Here is a 16,227-nt window from a genome sequence, read left to right as displayed (position 1 = left end):
TCTGATAAGCTAAACATCTGCCAGGTTTGTTTGCGTTGCAGAAAGTATTGTGTTTTGCGTATAACAAACTAATGGCTACCTGGCCAGAAATCAACATGTCAAACTGAGATTTTAATATGGCAATTGCTTCCTTGACCTTTGTATTGCCAGGGTTTAATGATAACTCCAGCTCTTTCCTCTTAATTTCCTCTTCCAATTCTATTCGTTTTACCCCTTGTTTATGTCTATGTGCTTTATTTATATTTATCAGTACTCCTCTCATATATGCTTTGCTTGCATCCCATACGAATTCCATAGGTGTACCCTTATTCATATTAAAAACAAAATATTCGGTTAGCAATTTTTTACAATCATTGATATACTTTTCATATCTAAATAAGTTTTCATTCAATCTCCAAGACCTTCTTGCGTGTACCACCCCTCCCAATTCCATCCAAACTGGGTTATGATCCGAAAGGACCCTAGCCGCAATCTTTGTCTTCTTCACCCTAGAAAGCAAATCATTAGTGATTAGTATGAAATCAATCCTAGAAAAGGATTGATGTCTATCAGAAAAGAAGGTAAAATCATATTCCTCTGCATTTCTTTCTCGCCAGATATCTCTCAGTTCAAAGTCATCCATTGTGTCAAAAAAGGATTTAGGTAGCTTTGCTCGCATCTTAGTATTTGGGTGAGAAATCTTCTTATCTCTCTCTGTGGAGAATTCAATCCATTGACATTCCATGTTAAAATCTTAGTTGTCATCTTTGGTTACCTGAAGCTTTTTTAGAGCCTCTTACATGGCCTGTTTAACCTTTGGCCTAGCTCCTCCCACTGCTTCTGGACTTGTTGCTGTAGCTCCTTGATCGATGGCTGGTGGTTGTTGAGGTTGTAGCCTTTTAGCTTGTTTCTCCATTCGTCTAGTAATCATACAGCTAGGTCTTTGTTCCATAACACCTTGCGCTTCTAGGGGAGAAAGATGCTCCATCTTGTCTGGTAGTTGTGTGGTTTGCTGTCTATCTTGTCCTTCTTGTGGTCTTTCTCCGGGTCCAGATGGTGCAGGCTGTCCAGCCTTCAAAATATGGTAAAAATCTCGGGCTTTCCATACGGAGTTGAGACGATATCTTTGCGTATCAAATGTAAGTATAATGCCAAATGGTGCATCCCATCTGTACTGTATCTGATGGTTTTTAAGTTCTTCAACTAAAAAAGCATAATCTCTCCTGGCTCTTAGCATTTGAGGTGGTATCTCTTTCAAAACAGTCAGGTCTTGACCCCCAATTTGGAGCTTAGTGTTATAAGACTCTTGTAATATCGTGTTTCTGAGCTCTCTTGTAGTGAAATATATAACAATGTCTCGAGGGAGCTGCTTCTGCTTTGCCACCCAAGAGTTAACGTGGTAAACTTTATCGATTTGCCAGTCAAACTTAGCCCGTGGTCTTCCCACCAGACAATCAAAAGCTTCTGAAAGAATCTGTTTCAGGTTTTCCTGTTTTTCTTCATGCAACCCCCTTACTCTTAATGCCAGTTCCATTTGCCTGTACTGTATCATAATAATTTCTTTTTCAGCATTTTCAACTTTTTGTTGCACCACCTCTGTTTTCGATGTCAAGTTGATATTAGCTTCATTAAGATCCTCTAGACTATCTTCAATTCTGGAAACATGTTCTGTCAGTACAGTTACAAGCCCCAGCATATCATCTCTAATTTTAGCAACCCTGGCATCAATTTTATCATACAACTCCTCTTTAAATTCTTTTATCTCCTCTTTTATCTCCTCTTTTATCTCCTGTTTTATCTCCTCTTTAAAGTCTTTAAGTTTGTCTTCCACTTTAATTGTCTGGGTGTTGAGAGCCTCATTTAATTCCCTCAAGAAAAAAATCTTTCGTTAGCAAATCTCCAGTACGGGGCATAGAGAGCGGAGGCTGCGACTTTGTGCTAGGTATTGGGAAGTGCTTCTGGGGGCTGAAGGAGGGGGTTTCAAATTAGGATTTGGTTTTGAGGCCATTCCAAGTTTTATCTTCAAGCAATTAGTAAAACTCTACTGGCCCACTGTACAGCTATGGAAAGAGGTATTAAATCTCCCCCTTTATTTTGAAGTTTTTGGGGCTCGGTAGGACTTTGCAAAAGGTTTCAGAAAATAAGCATTGTAGCGAGATAGTTCAGCATATTCATCGCCATTTTAAGTGTCTCTAAATTAGCAGAATTAATGGAAGAAAGAGAGTCTTGTAAAAGTGAAACTAGTTAGTAAAACTCTGCTGGCCGGCTGTGAGGCAGAGTAATAAATCACTCCCTTCCTTTGAAGTTTTAAAGCTCTGTTTAACAAGGAGATTAAGAAAATAATCATTGTTAAGAATTCAGCAGGCTGGTCACCATTTTAAATGCCTCTTTAAGTAGATAGATTAATGGAAGAGGGTCTTGTAAAAAATGAAGCTAGGATTTGGATAAACAATTAAAGTCCTTGCATACGAGCTCAGCTTGTGTTAAAACCAAATAGTTCAAGCTTTGATCTGAGTGGGAGGATGCTTATTTCGTACTGCACAGGCAGTTGGAGATTCCCAGCACGGATACTGTTCTGCCTTCGGCTGGCCCCCCTCTCTCCGCAGACACAGAAGCTGCAAAAATCAGAAGGCACTTGCACAGCAGAACTAATCTTCTTCCCTTCTTGCCCGAAGGGTAAGAAACCTGTTAGACATCTGATAGATGATCATCTAAACAGATAACGCAACCAGAAACTCGGGAGCAGCTATGTTAAGCTGCTTCCATCAGTAAGGCCCGCCCAGGAAGTCAATCAAATGAAAGATATAAACGAGACTGGAAAAAATGGATTGATTATATACAAAATAAATATGGGACTAAGAAATTCCAGATAGCCTATGCTTAAGATCAGGAATGATTTAAATTGTTTAAAGATAGCTTAGCAAAAAAGAGCTAAGCTCAATTTAGAGATGTTGTTAATTTCTTATTCTTTTCTTCTCAATATATTTTAGACCGTGTTTGTTAAAAATCTATACCGTGTACGGGTTCTGGGAAGTCGGGAGGGGGAAGGATGTGGGGGGTCGGGGGGGAGAGTGGGGGGAGGGATGGATATATATTAGGTTTGACAAGATGTGTTAGATCTCAATGTAATGTGACTTCACATGCATACTGTTCTTTTTTAATTTTTCTTTAAAACTTGGATAGACCAAGTATATTGATATGTAGCGGAAATACACCAAGGAGCGGAGGAGTGGGAAAGAAGAAAGATGGGCAGATAGGGATGGGAGAGAGGGTGGGAGGGAAAGGTGAGAAGGAGGGGGGGAGTGGATGTGGAGAGAGGAGTGGTAGAGGGGGAGGGGAAGCAGGGTAGAGGGGGATGATGGAGGGAAGATAGAAAGTTGGAGGGTGGTGAAAGAAAGAGGTGTATGGAGAGCAGAAGAGTTATATTGGGTTTCTATTTTCTGGGGCCTTGTTGACAAGAGGAATTGATGCAATTATTGTTTAATGCTGTATGGTGTTGGCTATGTATAGTATACATGTGAGTGTATGAAAATAAAAAATGAAAATAAAATTTGTGAAACCAAAAAAAAATAAATCACTTTTGATAGTCTACAACTTCGTCTAACTGTGTGATGCTTTATTACATAAAAATAAATAAAACAGGAAATGTAACTGGACTTTATTGGCTCATCTCTCTTATTAGATTATCATCTGAGAGGCAGAAGGCACTTCCAAATATGTTGTACTCAGGGGTGGGCTTCAAGCATTTTAGCAAGGGGTTCTTTGGTTGTTGGGTGGGCGTGGCCATGGTGGGTGTGACCTAGTTGTCCTCCTGAACCATGGCCAGGGTGGCCCTTTTTGTCCTATATGGGTTCCACTGGCTTTTCTTGAGCCTCTGGGAGGGCGAAAATGGCCTTCCCAAAGTTCTGGTAGGCTGATTTTTTGCCCTCCCCGAGACTCCAGGTGCATGCCCTGCACTCACCTGCATCCAAAACAGACCAAGTGGGGACACCTGGGAGGAGAGGAGTGGGCGGGGGCCAGCCAGGAGTGGGATTTTGGGGATCTCCAAACTGCACAGAGGTTCTTCCAAACCCCTGTGAACACTCAGCAGCCCATTCCTGGTTCTGTTTACATGAATACTTCCCTAAACACCAAGATTTAATCTACTTGGAGGTTTTTGAACAGAACTGCACATGAGGGCTGCATCTGGCCCTATGGAGGGTGAGTAAAGGTGGCACTAGTGTAGCAGATGCAGTAGGGCAGCAGCAGCAGTGGGATGAAAGTGGTAGTGGCCCTCCACAACAGTCCCTGTCCCAGCCCATTGAGGAAATTAATTGCCCACCTCTGTTCTTGAAATAACTATTTCAGGGTTGTTGTTTTTTTTCCTAGAAAGATAACCATATAAAACTGTTGCTGTGAAACAACATTAAATATGTATGTACACTGGGGGACTGGAGGCTAAAAACATACAATGAACAGTTGTAGAAAATGGGCATGGCTGGTCTAGGGAAGAAAAGGACCAGGGGAGACATGAGAGCAGTCTTCCAATATTTGAGCGGCTGACACAGAGAGGAGGGTATCAGGCTATTCTCCAAAGCAACCAAAGGCCAGACAAGGAATCATGGATGGAAACTGACCAGGGAGAGATTCAACCTAGAAATAAGGAGGATTTTTCTGACAGTGAGAGCAATCAACCCATGGAACAGAAGTTGCCTTTGGAGGTTGAAGGGGCTTCATCACTGGAAGCTTTCTAGAAGAGACTAGACTGCCATTTGTCAAAAATGGTGCAGGGCAGTGATGGTGAACCTTTTATGCCTCGGGTGCCAAAAGCATGTGTGTGCTTCTGTGCCCACCCCCATAATGTAATGCCCCTCATGCAGTGCCCCTGCGCATGCACATGTGACCACACCCCGCCCCACACCCCGCTGCCCTGTGCACGGCTTTCCTGAAACCTGGGAAGGGGAAAAATGGCCTTCCCCCTCCAGTCCCTCCAGAGGCTGGAAACAATCTGTTTTCCAACTTCCAGTAGGCCGGGTAGGTCCATTTTTCACCCTCCCCAGGCTCCAGAGGCTTTCTGGGAGCTTGGGGAAGGCAAAAACGGCCTTCCCTGCCCTCCTGGAGCCCCTCCAGAGACCGGAAATGGCCCGTTTTCTGACTCCTGTGGTGCCCATTGGGCTGTTTTTTGCCCTCCAGAAACTTCAGGGAAGTTTGGGACCGTTGGCAGTTCAAAGATGTAACTGATTTCTCATGGGGATGAGATGAACTCATCCAGAGTCCAAAGCTGTTTTACACTGGTTTGTATAAAATAGACAATAACCTTTTTATATAAAAAAAAATATTTATGCAAGGATTGGCTTCCTTGCATAGTGGAATAGCTGGGAAAGTGTGGGTAGGTGGGTGGGTGCCTGGGATTTTAGCAACCTTTCAAGTTTCCCAAGTGACAAGTCACCAGAACAGAAGTGATTCATGCCACTGACTTGTCACTCAGACTGTTTCTGAACACAAGTCCAGAAATAGTCCCAGGTCGGTGGGGCAGAGAAGAGGTGTGACGTGAAGTGAGAAGGGGATTGTACAGTGCATTTAGAGAACACTCTGCAACTTTGCCCCAGCCTGTCAGTTGACTTATTTTTGGACAGGATTTTAGCAGCCTCCTAGAGGACTGGTAGACTCGTTTGGTTGGCTTCTTATTTGGGAAAAGTGGAAAAAGTCCTATCTCAACTGAATTTGGTACTGTTAGTTTTCATTTAACGACTGCCTCTTACAGCGAGTATTCTGTGATTGTGAGGAAAATATAACTTTGCCACCAATTATATATGGAGATTCTCAATCATCCAGGTAAAAAAGTTGTCCCAAAGGTGGTTTTTCCCCAAAAAAACACAACTGGACTTTCTTGGTTTTCTTTTCCATTGAAAATGTTTCACTTCTCATTCAGGAAGCTTTTTTCCGTTCTGACTGGAGAACGGAAGAAGCTTCTTGGATGAGAAGCAAATGTTTTTGAAGGGAAAAAAACCCACAAAGGAAGTCCAGTTGCCTTTTGGAAAAAAACACCTTTGGATTGCCAATCCTTGAATTGCCAATCTTCCCAAGTCCATAAAAATAGGGGAAGCTGAAGACATGGTATCACCTAGCAACTGCTTTGATAGTGACCATGTTGCTCATTAATATTAGTAGCTAAATATAAATTAAACATAATTAGATGCAGAAAAAACAATTACTATCAACCTGCCTTCCATTGAGGACCTGTACACTGTACAAGTCAAAAAGAGGGCTTTAAAAATATCTACGAACCCCTCACATCCTGGACATACATTAGATCAACTCCTACCCTAAAAATGAAGCTATAGAGCGTTGCACACCAGAACAACTAGACACAAGAACAGTTTCCCCCCCCCCCCGAATGCCATCACTCTGCTAAACAAATAATTCCCTCACCAAACTATTCACTAAGGCTGCATTACTATTACTATCAGTCTTCTCATCATTCCTATCTCCCATCTCCTCCCACTTATGACTGCAGGACTGTAACTTTGTTGCTTGCACCCTTACGATTTATATTAATATTGATTGATTCCCGATTGCTTATTTGTACCCTATGACTATCATTAAGTGTTGTACCTTAAGATTCTTGATGAATGTATCTTGTCTCTTTATGTGTACTGAGAGCATATGCACCAAAGACAAATTCCTTGTGTGTCCAATCACATTTGGCCAATAAAGAGTTCTGTTCTGTTCTGTTCTGTTCTATTCTATTCTATTCTATTCTATTCTACAAAGGTAATGGCAGTTCTGATAGCAAGTAGGTAGAATTAGAAGTATTCCACGGTATCTGATGGTTGGTTGGTAGGTAGATAGATTCCTTCTTTTGAGTACACAACATGAAACTATTTCCTTCCCAAAGTAGCAAAAGCAATAGAAAGCAGGTCTGTGTAAATCCTTTGTTAGCTGAAGCAGTAGAAAACCCAAAACTCTTAGCCCAGAAGCAACATGTCTGGATATTTTTCCCCATTTGAACTTTATATCTCATGTATGTTACATGAATGGTTGCAGGAACTGGGCATGGCCAGTCTAGTGAAGAGAAGGACCTGGGGAGACATAATAGCAGGGCTCCAATTTTTGAGGGTCTGCCACAAAGAGTAGGGGTTCAAGCTATTCTCCAAAGCACCCAAAGTCCAGACAAGGAATAATGGATGGAAACTGATGAAGGAGTGATTCAACGTGGGAATGAGGAGGAACTTTCTGACAGTGAGCGCAATCAACCTATGGATCAGAAGTTGCCTTCAGAAGTTGTGGGAGCTTCATCACTGGAAGCTTTCAAGAAGAGACTGGACTGCCATCTGTCAGAAATGGTGCATGGCAGTGATGGCTATCATGCGCACCTGAGCTTCATCGCCGGAGGCTTTCAAGAAGAGATATCATCTGACTATAAATCCTCCCTTGAAAGACTTTGCTGGATGTGAATGAGCAGAATTCACAGTAAATTAATAAAAGGGTTTTTTGTCAGGACAAGAAATTTGCTTCATGCTCTCGGGAAGCCTCGGTCAGAACACCAAGACGGTTTGCTGCAAACAGCGATCTTTGGTATGCCAAGACTTGTCTCAGGAGAATTTGGAAATCACTATAAATCCAGAAGAGCTATGCATCTTTATTAAGGCTGTTCTCACAGTTGACTGAGAATAACATAAAACTTTTGCTACGAAAGCATATTCTTTGAGAACAGTTATTGGGACATCTCCAAGTTCCTTGAAGTGGCTCATGCAGATGATTGCAACAAATTTGTTTCGATTAGACGACCCATGTTCAAAAATCTCAAAAAGCAGCTTTTGGGGAGCAGAAGACACTCATTTGGAATTGTGTGGTTTCCCAGCTTGGAGGCAAACATCATAGGTTCATTACCCCAACTATATTTTGCCATTCTTGCTTCCCTCACTCAAGGCAATGCCAACCTTTGACAAAGGATTAGACTTTCCACAGCATAACAGAGAGAATACTGGGAATTGATTACTATCATGCTGAGATTCTTTCACCCGTTACTATAATTTCCTATTTTTAAACATTGCCCTTTCATCATTATTGGCTTCTATAAACTACAGTTATCATCCCCATTCATCTATCGCAATACAACGGTACACATATCATCCTCACTGAGTCACAAAATTCAATTATTAAGTGAACTGAGAAACCAAAACAGTGATCTAGAGCTGATGTCAGGAAGTCAGGGCGACAACCATTGTTATCTCGGTTGGAAGCTGAAGGGCTTAGGAAATTTATGGCACATTTAGCTGCTCACCTACAGCAACTTAAACTAAGGGGCTTTATCAAGGTTACCTTGCAACCTTGGACTGAGAAAGAGGGAGCTCACACATATTAATGCATATAAACCAGGGAGTTTTTGAGTGCATTTTGAGGGAAAAGTTCTCAGAGAAGGTTAGATAAAATCAGACATGCAGATATTCTATTGCTGCACAAATTCTCCCCCTATAGGAAAATAAAACCACTCAGTATACTCTCCGAACAAGGGGAATATTATAAAATTCAAAGCTAAAATTCAAAATTTTAACACTTTACAGTGAGTTGAGCAATGACTGTTAAAATTAAAGAATAAGGTCACGGGCAGAAAGAAAGTGTAGAAGGAAAACTGTAGGTTATAGAAACTGAATAAATACATAAACAAACAAATCTAAAATGGAAAATGGTGGAAGGGGACTTGAAAAGCAGACCCGAATAAATACCGATGAATGAAACAGTGCATTGTTCAATTTCAGGCACTCTGTATGTAAATTAAAATAATCAATTTACAACTGACATTTTTTTAACATGGGCTAAAGGAGGTTTTCCCAGTTTCAATGGATGGCTGTGAAGATTGGACCATAAGGAGGGCTGAGCACCAAAGAATGGAGTCCTTTGAACTCTGGTGCTGGAGAAGATTCCTGCGAGTCCCTTGGACTACAAGGCGATCAAACCAACCGGTCAGTCCTAGAGGAGATCAACCCTGACTGCTCTTTAGAAGGCCAGATCCTGAAGAGGAAACTCAAATACTTTGGCCACCTAATGAGAAGGAAGGACTCCCTGGAGAAGAGCCTCATGCTGGGAATGATGGAGGGCAAAAGAAGAAGAAGGGGATGACAGAGAATGAGGTGGCTGGATGGAGTCACTGAAGCAGTCGGCGTGAGCTTCAATGGACTCCAGACGATGGTAGAGGACAGGAAGGCCTTGAGGAATGTTGTCCATGGGGTTGTGATGGGTTAGACATGACTTTGCAACTAACAACAACAACAAAGGAGGAAGAATAGATTTATGGGATTAGAGGTTTTCCAAACAATGAAAGAACTTCCCATTGGTATACACAAGTTTTGAGGTAGGTTTCCATGTTATTATAATTTTGAGTATCAGTTTAGTGTATAATCCAAGCTTGGAAGATTGAGCAACCAACATAAAGTGATAACTAACTACACAGCAGTGTACAAAAAGGGAATTGGCAGCTTCTGAAAATCTATGCCCATTTGTTGTTGATGGTTTCTGAAGGCCCCATTCAGATGTCAAAATAACAACCTAATCTAACATGACAGAAACATGTCACAGCATGGATCGGGGCTTACATATCCTCCCCATGATTTGTCAACTTGTCAATAAGAATTTGGAAGGTTTTGCTCTTGGAATTAGCTAGGGTTAATTCTTTGCAGAAAACCAAAATCTACCTATGGTTCTTTTAGCAAGCATGAACTTACATGAACTACAGTTTTAGAATTCAGGTGGTAGCCCAAGTATTATCTTCAATATAAGAACACTTAATATTTTGATTGTCACACCTATGCCCAAGATTCAAGCTATCTTAAACTCATCATCCTGATGAGTCATCATTACACTAAATCATAGTGTGTCTTTGTTTTTTTCTTATTATCATGTATTAAATATACTGGGATTCTTCTATGAAAGTACTGTTATTTGTTCACTATGTTTTATAGTATAGCACTGAATAAACCACTGTGGTTTATTCCACAAAATGTACTCAAAAGAAACAATGGTATACTATGGTTTTTGAACCCAGGTTCTGCTTTAGCATCAGATACGAACATAAAGAACAAGACAGACAAAGACTTCAATGGATAATTAGAACTGTAGAAAAAACAAGGGCTACCAACCTGCCTTCCATTGAGGACTTGTACACTGCACAAGTCAAAAAGTGGGCTGTGAAAATATCGACAGACCCCTCACATCCTGGACATAAATTGTTTCAACTTCTACCCTCAAAATGATGCTATAGAGCACTGCACACCAGAACAACTAAACATGAGGACAGTTTTCCCTCCATGCCATCACTCTGCTAAACAACTAATCTCCACAACATTCTCAATTTATCTAAGACTGTATTACTATTCTTCTTCTCTTCCTTCCTAGTATCTATCTCTTTACTAGTACCTATCTCTTTCTACTTATGACTATAACCATGTTGTTTGTACCTTTAAACTTTATATTGTTTTATTTAGTTTCCTAGTATGATTTCATTGCTTAGTTAGTATCCTATGACTATCACAAAGTGTTGTATCTTATGATTCTTGATTAAGGTATTTTTATGTACCCTGAGAGCTTATACACCAAAGACAAATTCCTTGTGTGTCCAATGACACTTGACCAATAAAGAATTCTATTCTAAAAAAAAATGTCATACTTGCTTCCTGTGTTCCTTAAAGTAGTAGACTTCTTTCTTCTCTCTACGAGGAAATCCCCATGCAAAACAAGTAGCTTGATAAATGAAAGTGTTGTCATTTCAAAGTCATGTTCCTTATCATTTTATAATTAAGGAACAGGTCGTATCCCAGGGTTGGTTTTCCATCTGGGGTTCCAATAGTGACGAGGCACTACTATTAAAATTTATAAGCAATTCTTATACAAATGAGATGCTTGGTATGAATAGTAAGTGAATCTGTGTCCTTGGATTTAATGAATTTGTCCCGTTATTAAGCAATTACCATATTACTAACTGGATGTACAGTTCTAAAGAAGTGTGCCTCCAGAAAGTTGTTTGCAAAACAAGGACTCCTAAAGAGATTGGGATTGCACACACCCGAACTTCAAAATAGAACTAAAGCACTGCTGAAACGTAGCTATAACATATGTGACACATTTAGGAGCAATTTAACAACTTCCTTGACTTACACCTAATATACAATATATTGTAGCAGTCCAAATAGTATAGAATAGATTAACAGAATTGGAAGGGACTTTGAAGGACTTCTAGTCCAACTCCCTGCTTAGGCCCTACACCACTTAATTAATATAAGAATGACTAAAATAATTAATAATTAATATTATAATGAAACAACCCAGGCTTATATAGAATTGAAGATTAGAGAAGTACATTCCAAAATTATTGAAATACCAGCACAAAAACACAAATGGAGAAACCCTACCTTTGATCTGAATACATTTAAAATTAAAATAAGTGAACATTAAAAAAATGGAATGTGTAATGTATTTAAGAAGTTCCCTGTTCATTTCAATGTCTTATTATGATCAAGGCCAATAAAGAAAGTTCTTGTTCTACTACAGTAAAATTAAAATTTCATAAAAAAAATATTTGGATGGGCTTCAGAGATGCAGCAAAGCAGCAGAGGGCAGGGAATCATTAATCCATCATTTTTATGGTCAACTGCTAAAGCTGACTACAATTTTAAAGCAAAAGAAATATCTAAAAGAGACAGAATGTTAAATACTATTAAAACTACTGAACAAGTTACCAAAAGAGCAAAATACATATTGCTCAGAGTGCAGCACTCCTGTGTTCTTCGAACCACAGTGTAAACTCTAATGTAAAATTTAAAGAATGTGGGTGGTGTAATAAGCAAACATCTTGAAATATTAAATTATGGGATAAGCTTGGAAAGAATCTCACTTTCTATCCTGTGTTAGGAAGTGAATAGATTTGACTCAGTGGTGGGATTCAAATTTTTTTTACTACTGGTTCTGTGGTCATGGCTTGGTGGCTGTGGCAGGGGAAGGATATTATAAAATCTCCATTTCCTCCCCACTCCAGGGGAAGGATACTGCAAAATCCCCATTCCCCCTCCCGATCAGCTGGTACTCGGGAGGCAGAGAATAGATGGGGGCAGGGCCAGTCAGAGGTGGTATTTACCGGTTCTCCAAACTACTCAAAATTCCCACTACCGGTTCTCCAGAACTGGTCAGAACCTGCTGAATGCCACCTCTGATGCGACTCCTCTGTTTGACAGACAAAGAAACACATATACATAAAGATTACAATAGAAAGGAAGGAAGGAAGGAAGGAAGGGAGGGAGGGAGGGAGGGAGGGAGGGAGGGAGGGAAGGAAGGAAGGAAGGAAGGAAGGAAGGAAGGAAGGAAGGAAATTGAGATGATATAGAAGGGAGGGAGGGAGGCAGGGAGGAAGGAAGGGAGTTTTCAATTTATATAATACAAAAATTTTAAAAATCAAATAAAATTTAATTGGAACATATATAAAGAAAAGGCTTCCTCAGTTTAGCGCCTGAAGAATTCACACTGAAATTGATTTAGAAATCAGTAAAACTGCCAAAAAGATAAGAATTATCACTCATATTAAGAACAATATAAGAAGACTTAGCAAGAATTTCTAACTAAGCCAGTCCTAGTCCTCAAGTCCTAGGCTGTGTCAACAGAGGGACAGCATCAAGCCTATGTGTGAAATTACAACCCATAAAAAGTTCCCAAAAGGGAGTAAAGTTAACATGAGTTATTTTCTAGAGATGAAATTATTTTTTTGACATCGATGTATACTCCTAAAGCTTAATATGCCTGTCTCCTAATGAAGGAATTGAATGTATTTCCCAGTGGGAGGCATAGCAACTAAGTTCCTAGTAACTGCTCTCATGTCAATATTTAAATTTTGTTTCATCCTATGATGAATTATCTTCCAGAATTGCTGAGCTTTGCTACATAAGCATTCAAAGATTGATCTTACCGGATTGTTACATTTCCAGACATTTTTTTAAATGTTTTATTCATTTTGCAAGTCAACACAAAGAGTATTGCGTAAAAATATATATGCTAGTTTTCCGCGAGTATAATATTCACAGTGAATTTGATGCTTCCAATAATGTCTCCGTTACTATTTTTTTTTCCTGTTTAAATTCTGCATCCATTTAATCTCACAATCTTTGAGTTGTCTGGCTGGTAAATATTTATGTAGCAAGTTTTAGATAATCCATAACCGATATTGTAAGCATTTCAAACTCAGACAGATCTTAATGGGCAACTTGGGGTTCATTCTGGAATGTACCAAAGGTGCTTTTTCAAGAGGCAACTGGACTTTCTGGTTTTTGTTGTAATTCCAATAAAAACAGAGGTGGGGGGAGAGGGGAGGAGACAGATTGGTTATTTTGTAATAATATATATAGTGATAGAAATCTATTTATATTACCTTGTACATTGTAAGTCCTTTATGAGTGCATGTGTGTGTGTCTGTTTGTGTGTGTATGTGTGTGTAAAATCAGCAAGCATTGATTTAAATGGTGCACTACCATTTAAATACGTGTGCTGCAGCTGCCAAAAAAGCCAACACAGTTCTAGGCTGCATAAACAGAGGGATAGAATCAAGATCACATGAAGTGTTAATACCACTTTACAAGGCCTTGGTAAGGCCACTCTTGGAATACGGCATCCAGTTTTGGTTGCCACGATCTAAAAAAAGATGTGGAGACTCTAGAAAGAGTGCAGAGAAGAACAACAAAGATGATTAGGGGCCCGGGGGCTAAAACATATGAAGAATGGTTGCAGGAATTGGGTATGTCTAGTTTAATGGAAAGAAGGACTATGGGAGACATGATAGCAGTGTTCCAATATATCAGGGGCTGCCACAAAGAAGAGGGAGTCAAACTATTCTCCAAAGCACCTGGGGGTAGAACAAGAAGCAATGGATGGAAATTAATCAAGGAGAGAAGCAAACTAGAACTAAAGAGAAAATTTCCTGACAGTGAGAACAATTAATCAATGGAACAACTTGTCTCCAGAAGTTGTGGATGTTCCAACACTGGAAGTTTTAAAGAAGAGATTGAATAACCATTTGTCTAAAGTGGTATAGGGTTTCCTGCCTGAGCAGCAAAGTTGAACTAGAACAGTGTTTTTCAACCACTGTGCCGTGGCACACTAGTGTGCCGTGACATAGTGTAAGGTGTGCCGTGGGAGAATTACTTTATATATAGTCAATATAGGCACAGAGTTAAATTTTTTTAACATTTTCTAATGGTGGTGTGCCTCGTGATTTTTTTCATGAAAAAAGTGTGCCTTTGCACAAAAAAGGTTGAAAAACACTGAACTAGAAGAACTCCAAGGTCCATTCCAACTCTGTTATTCTTTTCTTTTCTATTCTATTCTCCAAAATCAAAAATATAAAAAGCCATTCAAAATATCTAAAACTTTTTTCTATATCCAGAGAAGCCATAGCTGCTAACAACTACTACTACTATGACTACTACGACTACTACTACATAGTAGTAGTAGTAGTAGTCATAGTAGTAGTAGTATTAATACTGTTAATGGCATTAAAATACACAGGGACAAACCCAGTCTGATCAAGTGAGTACATTGGCTAAAAGATTCTGTTCTTTTTGCAAGAATGTGTGTAAAAACTGTAATGAGATAGAGTTGTAAGACATTTGACAGGGTGCGCTGTTCCCATTCTTACAAATCAAACATATGAAAGCTTTTTGTCATTAAGAAGAAACAGCTGTCATTTTATTTCATTTACTAGCTAGTTTAACAATCTCATCAAAATACCTTTGAAAGTATAGTGAGACTTCCTGGGAGAGGCTTACTGATGGAAGCAGCTTAACAAAGCTGCTCCCGAATTCCTGGTCACGTTATCTGTTAGACGATCATCTATCAGACGTCTGGCAGGTTGTTTACCTTATTCTTCGGGAAAAGAAGAGAAGGGGAGTGGGTTCTGTTGAGCAAGTGCCTTCTGATCTTTGCAGTTGGTGTGTCTGCGAGGAGAGGAGGGCCAGCTAAGGGCAGAACTGCCTCCGTGCCGGGGATCTCCAGCTGTTTTTGCAGCACGAAGTAAGCTTTCTCTTTCTCAGCACAAGGCTTGATTTATTTGATTTCAACACGAGCAGGACTGGTATGCGAGAACTTTAATTGTTTATTCAAATCTTAGCTTCATCTTTACAAGACCTTCTTCCATTAACCTAGCTAATAAAGAGACACTTAAAATGGCGACGAGCATGCTGAACTGCCTCGTAACAATGTTTATGTTTTGAAACTTTTTGTAAAGTCCTACAGAGCTTTAAAATCTCAAAGGAAAGGGGTGATTTATTACCTTGTTCCACAGCGGTATAGCTGGCCAGTAGAGTTTTACTAATTGCTTGAAGATAAAACTTGGAATGGCCTCAAAACCAAATCTTAATTTGAAGATGCCCCCCTCGGCCTCCAGAAGCACTGGCACATCACCCATACCTGGCACAAAGTTGCAGCCTCCGCTCTCTGCGCCCCCTACTGGTGATCTACTAACGAAAGATTTTTTTTCTGAAGGAACTGAATGAGGCTTTTACCACTCAGACAATTAAGGTGGAAGACAAACTTAAAGATCTTAAAGAGGAGATAAAAGAACTTAAGGAGGAGTTGTCTGATAAAATTGATACCCGGGTCTCTAAAATCAGAGATGATATGCTGGGGATTGTAAATGTACTGACAGAACATGTTTCCAGAATTGAAGATAGTCTAGAGGATCTTAATGAAGCCAATATTAATTTGACATCGAAAACAGAGGTGGTGCAACAAAAAGTTGAAAATGCTGAAAAAGAAATTATTATGATACAGTACAGACAAATGAAGCTGGTATTAAGAGTAAGGGGGTTGCGTGAAGAAAAACTTGAAACAGATTTTTTCAGAAGCCTTTAATAGTCTGTTGGGAAGACCGGGGGCTAATTTTGACTGGCAAATTGATAAAGTTTACACGTTAATTCTTGGCTGGCAAAGCAGAAGCAGCTCCCTCAAGACATTGTTATATATTTTACCACATGAGAGCTCAGAAATATGATATTACAAGAGTCTTATAAAACTAAGCTCCAAATTGGGGGTCAGGACTTGACTGTTTTGAAAGAGATACCACCTCAATTGTTAAGAGCCAGGAAAGATTATGCTTTTTTAGTTAAAGAGCTTAGAAATCGTCAGATACAATACAGATGGGATGCACCATTTGGCATTATACTCACATTTGATAGGCAAAGATATCATCTCAACTCACTATGGAAAGCTCGAGATTTCTACCACAATATTTTG

The sequence above is a fragment of the Thamnophis elegans genome, chromosome 14 (assembly GCF_009769535.1).
Source record: "Thamnophis elegans isolate rThaEle1 chromosome 14, rThaEle1.pri, whole genome shotgun sequence".
In the NCBI taxonomy this organism is placed as follows: Eukaryota; Metazoa; Chordata; class Lepidosauria; order Squamata; family Colubridae; genus Thamnophis; species Thamnophis elegans.
The sequence above is the reverse complement of the archived record's forward strand: the minus strand, read 5'-3'. Positions refer to the sequence as shown.